This window comes from Borostomias antarcticus (assembly GCF_949987555.1).
Source record: "Borostomias antarcticus genome assembly, contig: scaffold_619, whole genome shotgun sequence".
Lineage (NCBI taxonomy): Eukaryota > Metazoa > Chordata > Actinopteri > Stomiiformes > Stomiidae > Borostomias > Borostomias antarcticus.
The window spans coordinates 10001-19557 of record NW_028176691.1 but is presented as its reverse complement, the minus strand read 5'-3'; positions in this window follow the sequence as shown (position 1 = coordinate 19557).

The following is a 9557-nucleotide window of genomic DNA, read 5'->3' as shown; positions in this document are numbered from 1 at the left end:
TATTCAAACAGTGTAATGGGGGCCAGTTCATGAAAAGGATCCCAAGGCAAGGCAAGTTTATTTGTATATCACATTTCAGCAACAAGGCAATTCAAAGTGCTTTACATGAGACATTAAAAGCCCTAAAAGTGCAAGAAACGCATAAAGGTTTCGTATAAAACGAAAAATCCCAAATGAGGGGCCTGATAAATATGGCTAATAATGAGTAGTCACATTAACAGCAGCAGAAGAACAAGGACATAAGAGTGCTATACAGTATATTGTACTTTTTAAATAGATAACATTGGTGTATTACATCACGACACAAAGGCCCAAGGCATTTGTACGTTGCATGGCAAAAATCATTTAGAATTTCACTCAAATAACTCATTCATCTTGGTAACTGCTGTACTGTGCAAAAACATAGTCTGGTACTGAATAGAATTAAGCAATTGACCACGAGAGGCAGTGGGTTACACAAGATTCTACCACAGCTACGGGGCGTTGTTAGGCCCGACGTGATAGCGGAGCTCGAGTGGTCAATTGCTTTTCTACTACATATATATATTCACAAAAAACACACAGTAGTAACATTCAATCATTTATTTACCGATCATTCTTATCATTTTAGTATTTACAATATCTTCCGCGATAGGCTATAGTTCTGAATTAAATGGTTGCCAGGCAACATAGGCTTCTCGCCTATTTTTGGCCTTGTTCACATAAACCATAAGGCATAATTTGGGTGGTTCACGTTTATTTGAATATTTCCAGCTATGGTGCAGTTATTAAAACAGTTCTCCAGAGCACTCGTATTTGCTGGTAGGAGTGTGGAAGTGTTGGAGTCAGACTGATGAGTGCGTTTTTGTAATAGGATACGAAAAAGGCGAGGTTGCTGCGAGTGGTTGCTCCGCAAAGCATAGCCTACCGCTTGATCTTATCAATGGCCTCGTCAATGAGATTGACGGCGCATTAATACAAATTGTAATGCGTCGCAGCCGTGGGTTACTTAAGCAATAAACCCCCCTAGCTGTTATAAAATCACTATAACACACGGCCTCTTGTGGTTTATTGCTTTTATACAACGGTTACTACAGCTATTAGTGTAAAATAGACACACAGCAATGTAAAATATTAACATTTATTCAAAACGAAGCATCATTCCCTCAATTCCGCCGAGCAAAAAAGTTCCCCTAACAAATGGGTTGCCAAGCAACAACAACAACTACAATGCATGGATCAAATGGGAGGCGCATTAATACTGAAAATGGAATGATATGCGGTCCCAGGTGTGTGTTACAGAGTATTTTAACACGGCTTCCAGCCAATCAGAATCAAGAACCAGAACTAACCGTTGTATAAAGAGTGTTTTACCACGGCTGTTAGCCAATCAAGTATCCAAACTCTCCGTTGTAGAATTAGAATATATCAGTATGATTGACACACGTATGTAACATATGTAGGCTAGGCATACCCTACACTTAGCCAACATTTTTCTAATCAGAGAATTACATTTTTCGATCTAGCAACATATCAGTGGGATTGAAACGCATGTTGATTTGACTTGACATATGCAGGCCTAGCCTACACGTAGCAATCATTAATGTCGTGAGAAAAAAATAATTTTCTTTGATCTGGCAGTTAAGTCGGTGTATATGTTGTCAGGATAAGACACATGATGCAGATGCGGAGCAGTGAGGGATGCACAATTGTTTTAATTTCATTCATGTGTGAGAATGAGCCCAAATGTGTAAGTTGAGCCCAAACATTGTGAGGATAAAAAGCGCAAGACCCCTTGAATGAGGGAATTTCTCATTGCTGACGTGAGCTAGCTGGAATGACAGTCACAGGTTGACTGAATGTCAATGAGTTTGAGTTGTAAAGACACCTCATTCAGCGATGTTACCAACTCCTTTGCTTTCAACGGGAACTCTCCCTCAACAGTCTCATAAAGGAAAGGGTCTTTCACAAATCTCATCACTTCTGACGCGACTACAAACCCCATCACCACCTCTGTGATTTGTATGCCTGATTTGCGCGATGTGGGGGAAGTGGAGCATTTTCCTTAGACATAGAACAGCAGAAAAAGTGTGTGTTCTTTGAAATGCATTTACCCTCCACAAGCTGCTACTGTTTTATCTCTGCCCTGCAGATTGAGTTGGTTCAAGTGATGAAAAACGTCACTCAAAAAGCAAACGACAGCGGAAAAAATCACCATTCGCGATTAGAGACAGAAACGTTTGTGTCTTTTTTCTGGGGCCTCCTCCCTTTCACAAAATTGTTTCAAAGTGTTTCCTTACACACAGACAAACGACTTATATGATCATACAAAAAGTATACACTTCAGTTACTATTATTTTCTGTTTGACCATTTTTCCCAGCAATAAGCAGCCTACTCAAAGAGCCAGTAGAAATGTCCTCCAGCGCTGGACCTGGCACATGGGCCGGCTATTGAGTAGCCCCGGTCCAGGGAAACCTACTCCAACAGCGCTTTCAACACGACACTTCTCTTTCACTCGTGAACGTTCTTTGCAAACTATTTAAAACTTTTCTCAGTTAACGTTTGTTTTCTCAGTTAACGGTCTGAAAAGGTATCCTAGTTTGGTGAAGTAGCTGCTGGCCTGAGGGAAAGGTGAACTGTAGCCTATGATTGAATGAATGAATACCGGAGCTTGTTCACTTCATCTGGATCGGTACGTGGATTGGTGACGTCAGGCCGATACCCGATCCCTCAACCACGACTGGATCGGAGCCCGATCCCGATACTGGATTGGTCCCATCTCATGTGTGTGTGTGTGTGTGTGTGTGTGTGTGTGTGTGTGTGTGTGATGATTCCCTGTTTCTTGAGAAAAGGGCCCGGTTCTCTAGAGCAGGAACCTCTGACTGACATGGAGGCCCGGTTCTCTAGAGCAGGAACCTCTTACTGACATGGAGGCCCGGTTCTCTAGAGCAGGAACCTCTTACTGACATGGAGGCCCGGTTCTCTAGAGCAGGAACCTCTGACTGACATGGAGCCCTGGTTCTCTAGAGCAGGAACCTCTGACTGACATGGAGCCCTGGTTCACTAGAGCAGGAACCTCTGACTGACATGGATGCCTGGTTCTCTAGAGCAGGAACCTCTTACTGACATGGATGCCTGGTTCTCTAGAGCAGGAACCTCTGACTGACATGGATGCCTGATTCTCTAGAGCAGGAACCTCTTACTGACATGGATGCCTGGTTCTATAGAGCAGGAACCTTTTACTGACATGGATGCCTGGTTCTATAGAGCAGGAACCTCTTACTGACATGGAGGCCCGGTTCACTAGAGCAGGAACCTCTTACAGGAATCTCTTACTGACGTTCAGGCCCAGTTCTAAGGTGTTGGAGGGGTGGGTTATTAAGGAGTAGCACTCATCTTGTTTTTCTGGTAATTATTCGGAACAGGAAAGCTTGTATTAACCTACTCTGAAATTAAACTGACACAGGGCTGATTGCTTGACGTGTGTGTGTGTGTGTTTGTGTGTGTGTGTGTGTGTGCGCGCGCCTGCGTGTGTGTGTGGTGTGTGTGTGTGTGTTTCTTTCTCACAAAGTGGGGATGAGAAGCGAGCCTCTCGGCTAGACTCACAGCGTTTGACATTCAGTTTAAGGATAATTAATTGCCCGTACTCCATCTTGGGTGCTGCCTGTGTGTTTCTCAGGGATCCTCCTCCCGCCAGGAGCTCGACTCCCTCCTCACAGGGCTGATTTATCCCTCATGTTACAAATGAGATTAAGCTAGACTGCTTGAGTTTGGGCTACGCTGGAGGCTGGGGTAAGGGCGGGCTTAGAAGCTGTTTTAGGGTTAGACTAGTGGAGGCTGGGTTAGAGGCTGGGTTAGAGGCTGGGTTAGAGGCTGGGTTAGGGTTAAATTGGTGGAGGCTGGGTTAAGGGTTGACTAGTGGAGGCTGGGTTAGAGGCTAGGGTTAGATTGGTGGAGGCCGAGGCCTGTTATGACATCACAGAGAAGAGAGCGTGGGGCCGGGGCCGGGGAGGAGAGACAGAGGAGCTGGGGGGGAGAGGAGAGAGAGGAGGAGAGGGGGCGGGAGAGGAGAGAGAGGAGGAGAGGGGGGGGAGAGGAGAGAGAGGAGGAGAGGGGGGGGAGAGGAGAGAGAGGAGGAGAGGGGGGGGAGAGGAGAGAGAGGAGGAGAGGGGGGGGAGAGGAGAGAGAGGAGGAGAGGGGGGGAGAGAGGAGAGAGAGGAGGAGGGGGGGGAGAGAGGAGGAGGGGGGGGTTGGGGTTAGGGTGGGGGGGGGGGGAGAGAGATGAGGATGGGGGGGGGGTGGGGGTTAGGGTTAGGGTGGGGGGGGGAGAGGAGAGAGAGGAGGAGGGGGGGGTGGGGGTTAGGGTGGAGGGGGGAGGGAGAGAGAGGAGGAGGGGGGGGTGGGGGTTAGGGTGGGGGGGGGGGAGGAGAGAGAGGAGGAGGGGGGGGGTGGGTGTTAGGGTTAGGGTGGGGGGGGGAGGAGAGAGAGGAGGAGGGGGGGTTGGGTGTTAGGGTGGGGGGGGGGGAGGAGAGAGAGGAGGAGGGGGGGGGTGGGTGTTAGGGTTAGGGTGGGGGGGGGAGGAGAGAGAGGAGGAGGGGGGGGTGGGTGTTAGGGTTAGGGTGGGGGGGGGGAGAGAGAGGAGGAGGGGGGGTGGGTGTTAGGGTTAGGGTGGGGGGGGGGAGGAGAGAGGAGGAGGGGGGGGTGGGGGTTAGGGTGGAGGGGGGAGGGAGAGAGAGGAGGAGGGGGGGGTGGGGGTTAGGGTGGGGGGGGGGAGGAGAGAGAGGAGGAGGGGGGGGGTGGGTGTTAGGGTTAGGGTGGGGGGGGGAGGAGAGAGAGGAGGAGGGGGGGTTGGGTGTTAGGGTGGGGGGGGGGAGGAGAGAGAGGAGGAGGGGGGGGTGGGTGTTAGGGTGGGGGTGGGGGTGGAGAGGAGAGGGCAGAGGGGGGGTATTTTATAAAGCACCTCTCTTAGACGTGACCACACACACATGGTATGCTACCCAGACTAGTGAGGTAGGAGGGAGTGTGTGTGTGTGTGTGTGTGTGTGTGTGTGTGTGCATGCTACCCAGACTGTAGTGAGGTAGGAGGGAGTGTGTGTGTGTAGTTCATTTCTCCATGTGTTTAGGGAGAATATATGACTGCAAAGTAAAAAGAAAAAACACAGGCTGGCTAGTCTCTGTGTGTGTGTGTGTGTGTGTGTGTGTGTATATGTGTGTGTGTGTGTGTGTGTGTATGTGTGTGTGTGTGTGTGTGTGTGGGGGGGATGGGGGGGGGTGCAATTCTCTATCACGCCTGATTGAGAAAGCAGCAGCAGCAGCATCATTCAGGGTTATTCCCCCTCTGGGATCTCACACACAAACACACACACACACACACACACACACACACACTCGCTCACAGACAAACACACATGCACGCATGCAGGCAAGAACACACACGCATGCACACACACACGCACACACTTACTCTCACACACACACACACTTACTCTCACTCACACACACACATGCAAGCACACACTCTCACACGCACACACCCACACACTCTCTCTCACACACACACACACACACACACACAAACATACACATACACACACACTTACTAAGGCCAGGCAGCTAGCTAGTTCACAAAGCTCAAGGTAGCGAAAGATATTTGAATATCCAGATATCGTCAACCAATTAATTTAGCAGGTTGTCGTTTGTTTTTGGAAGCAAAGCCAGAGACCACAGAAACTATTAACTCACCACCCAACGATGCCACCTAAACAACGTATTTTTGAGAACATTTCAACATTAGTAAAGGGGGCATCCTGGAACGGCAAAACACAATCAGATGAGTTTGTGGGGATGCTGCTTCTCTCCAGAACGCCTAGCCACATTAAACATGGATGGAAAGATAGCTTCTATCATAGAAAAAGTAAACTACTGACTCAAGGTGTACTTACTTACAATAGATATTTTTGATTGGGTACACATTGCCATTTGTTTACTTGCCTAGTGATATGTTTACAGGTGATTTGACACTCTAAACAAGGGATGCACCGATGCATCGGCATCGGCCGATGTTGGCCTTGTTGACTGCCATCGGCCCATCGGCAAATAAAATGACATTCACCGATGGTAGTGGCCGATGTTATGTCGCAACAATTAGGGCTTTTTTTGTTGCAAAACGTAGCCTACCCAGCTGCAGATTCGGAGAAGATCCGTGACGTAACTCCGCAAATGCACGTGTAGTTTGCTTTCAAATTAAAGTGAAATAAAAATTAGCGCTTTTGAACCAAACACTTAATTTCTTTGTTTCCCTGGCACAAAAGGGGAAATAAAAATAAAATAAAATAAACATCGGCCATCGGCCGGATTGTTATTTTAAACATCGGCATCGGCCCAGAATTTTGCAATCGGTGCATCCCTACTCTAAACTGTTCATATATCATGGATATAAGTCTGGTTCAGAATGCCAACGTGTGGCCAGAACTAACCGTTGTGTGTATATCATTTCTTAACCGAATCATAGAAGTGCTGATCTAGGATCAGTTGTGCGTTTTAGATCATAGTAGACACTATACAGTCTGATCCTGCACTCTTGGCCCATCTCAACCCTGATGACATAAACAGACAGTTCAGTCATTTCTGCAGGGACCACATGCGTATATCACCCAGAGGAAGGGAAGGGAAGGGGAAGGGGAGCAGCAAGTTACTCACCCACTTTTTTTAGGTCAGTAACTGTAACCTGATTACTGAAAATTCAAATGTAATCCCATATATTCCAAGTTACTGGAAAAAGTAATTTGATTACAGTAATCAGTTACTCCCAACACTTGTCATCAACCTGCATGAGTCAGCACATTGCCTACTGTCTCGCACGCACGCACGCACGCACGCACACGCACACGCACACACACGCACACACACACACACTGTTCTGCTGTAGCCCAGCATAGAGGAGAGGTGATGAAACCGGGACCTACTAACTCAGTCTGACATTTAAGATGACATATTTTGAATGGTGTTGTTTCCTTACCAATGAGCTTGGGAAAGGGAGGCCGAGAGACTGTGTGCGTGTGTGTGTGCGTGTGTGTGTGTGCGTGCGTGCGTGCGTGCGTGTGTGTGTGTGTGTGTGTTTGGGGGGCGGTATGTGGAGTAGGAGAGACAGGGCTAGACAGGTGGAGGATATAATATAGTCTCTCATCAGGAAAGCAAAATGAAGGTTTCCCTGGCAATGCATCGAGAGGCAAGGGGATAAGACTCCCAGACAACATGGAGAGAGAGAGAGAGAGAGAGAGAGACAGAGAGAGAGGGAGAGAGAGAGAGAGAGGGAGAGAGAGAGAGATGCTAGACAGGGAGAGAGAGAGAGAGAGAGATGCTAGACGGAGAGAGAGAGAGAGAGATGCTAGACAGGGAGGGAGAGAGAGAGAGAGAGATGCTAGACAGGGAGGGAGAGAGAGAGAGAGATGCTAGACGGAGGGAGAGAGAGAGGCGAGAGAAAGGGAGAGAGAGAGGGGAGGGGGATAGATAGATAGATAGATAGATAGATAGATAGATAGATATATAGATATATAGATAGATAGATACTGTAGATAGATAGATAAGATAGATAGATAGATAGATAGATAGATACTGTAGATAGATAGATAGATAGATAGATAGATAGATGATAGATAGATAGATAGATAGATAGATAGATAGATAGATAGATACATTAAATAGAACTTTTAGCAATGTATTCATTTGGTGCTGACTAGGGATGCAAACAATTAATCGAAAATCGATTCATTGATCGTTAAGGATTTGTTCCAGCATGTGAAATCTATTGGATCTACTATCAACAACGTGGTAGCGGAGCAGCCATCTCGGGAACAATTCAGAGGAGAAATCAACAGCGGTATATTTTAGAAAAATGAAGCGGGCCAAGCAAAGTGTGTGGGACCACTTAGAAAATATCCACTTGCAAATATAGTGATGCCGTGTACAGGTACAACACGACGACAACAGCAACGCTCTCACCTGAGGAACGTTGGATCCGTTGGCTCCGCCCCTCGTCTCACCTGCAGCAAACCCACCATCGGCTCAGTGTTTGAGAGGAGGAGCTGACGGGCAGCAGCCAGGAAAAAATAACCCAGTCCCTCCGTAATAGAGCGTTGATTAATAAAAATAAAAAAAAAGCTTTTGGTATTGTTTGGAAATGTTTGTATTTTAATTACAATTTATCGATTGATTGATCGTTAACATTATCAATGATCGATTCTGGGACGTGCCTACAATTTGCAACCCTAGTGCTGACAGGTCAGAGGACCTGAGATCTAACCGAGCGTGGGCAAGTGAGTGTGGAAGCAATGTTGACAAGGGACGTAGCAACACCTGGTACATTGGCACGACATGGTCTGGTTTGGTAAAGCCTTGTCTGATCTGGTCTGGTCTGGTCTGGTCTGGTCTGGTCTGGTCTGGTCTGGTCTGGTCTGGTCTGGACTTGGTCTGGTCTGGTCTGGTCTGGTCTGGTCTGGTCTGGTCTGGTCTGGTCTGGTCTGGTCTGGTCTGGACTTGGTCTGGTCTGGTCTGGTCTGGTCTGGTCTGGACTTGGTCTGGTCTGGTCTGGTCTGGTCTGGGGTGGCCTGGCCTGGTCGGGTCTGGGTTGGGCTGGTCTGGTCTGGTCTGGTCTGGTCTGGTTTGGTCTGGTCTGGACTGGGTTGGTCTGGTCTGGGTTAGGCTGGTCTAGTCTGGTCTGGGTCTGGTCTGGGTTGGGCTGGTCGGGACTGGTCTTGTCTGGTCTGGTCTGGGTCTGGTCTGATGTCTAGTCTAGTTCTAGTATAGGGTGTGGTCCAGATCTCAAAGCTCTCTGGGTTCATATTTCCCTTGGTGTGTCTGTGTGTTAGTATGAGTGTGTGTGTGTGTGTGTGTGTGTGTGTGTGTGTTGACACGGGGCGGGTTAAGGCGTTGGCCCTTGCAGACAGAAACTGCTGTATTTAATCTCCATTTGCTTTACAACCTAAATTAGGAAATTACTCTGTATTTCCTTCTGCTGCAAAGAGGACACACGCACACACACAAACACACGCACACACGCACATACATACACACGCACGCACGCATGCGCACACACACACACACACACACACATACACGCACGCACGCACGCATGCGCACACACACACACGCACACACACACACACACACACATATTAACATTATGTTCATATTAATATGAACATAACATTCATATTAATATTAATATGAAGATTTTTTTCCCATTTTCCGTGTTCTCAGTTTAACTTTTTCAGGATACTGACTGTACATTTTCTCACAAAAATGCTTTTGATATTGTGGATTAAAAACCCACTTAAGTGTTCCCCTTGCTCAAGACATTGCTAGCCAATGAATTGAGCAACCATTGGCCATAACACAAGTGGTATATGATGTTCAAATATTTCTAAATTCCTTAAAAAAACAACAACAACAACGCCAAAAAACATTTTGGCACCTTTTCCTGCACTTTACTCAAAATCTTCAACTTGCTTTTTTGGGATTATGTCTGAAATCTGTTTTTGATGTCTCAGTCTGCAACGCACACGCACACACCAGTCTT